The following is a 331-nucleotide window of genomic DNA, read 5'->3' on the forward strand; positions in this document are numbered from 1 at the left end:
GCACGAGGGATGACTATTGAAGATGTATACTTGGAGGCCTTTCCTTTTTCACTGATGGATCGGGCAAGAGATTGGCTCTACACTCTTGAGCCGAACTCGATTACGACATGGGAGGAGCTAGAGGAGCAATTGATGGCGAAATACTACTCCCCAGAGAAGACCCGAGCTGTACAGAGAGCCATACATAGCTTCACTCAGGAGAGTGATGAGAGTCTATACGACGCATGGGAGAGATTTAAAGGCTATCAATGCCTTTGTCCACATCACGGCATGGATAAGTGACTGTTGCTTTCCACGCTCATCCACGGACTGAGAGACGATACTAGAGCAT

This window comes from Tarenaya hassleriana, unplaced genomic scaffold (assembly GCF_000463585.1).
Source record: "Tarenaya hassleriana unplaced genomic scaffold, ASM46358v1 Cleome120, whole genome shotgun sequence".
Taxonomy (NCBI): domain Eukaryota; kingdom Viridiplantae; phylum Streptophyta; class Magnoliopsida; order Brassicales; family Cleomaceae; genus Tarenaya; species Tarenaya hassleriana.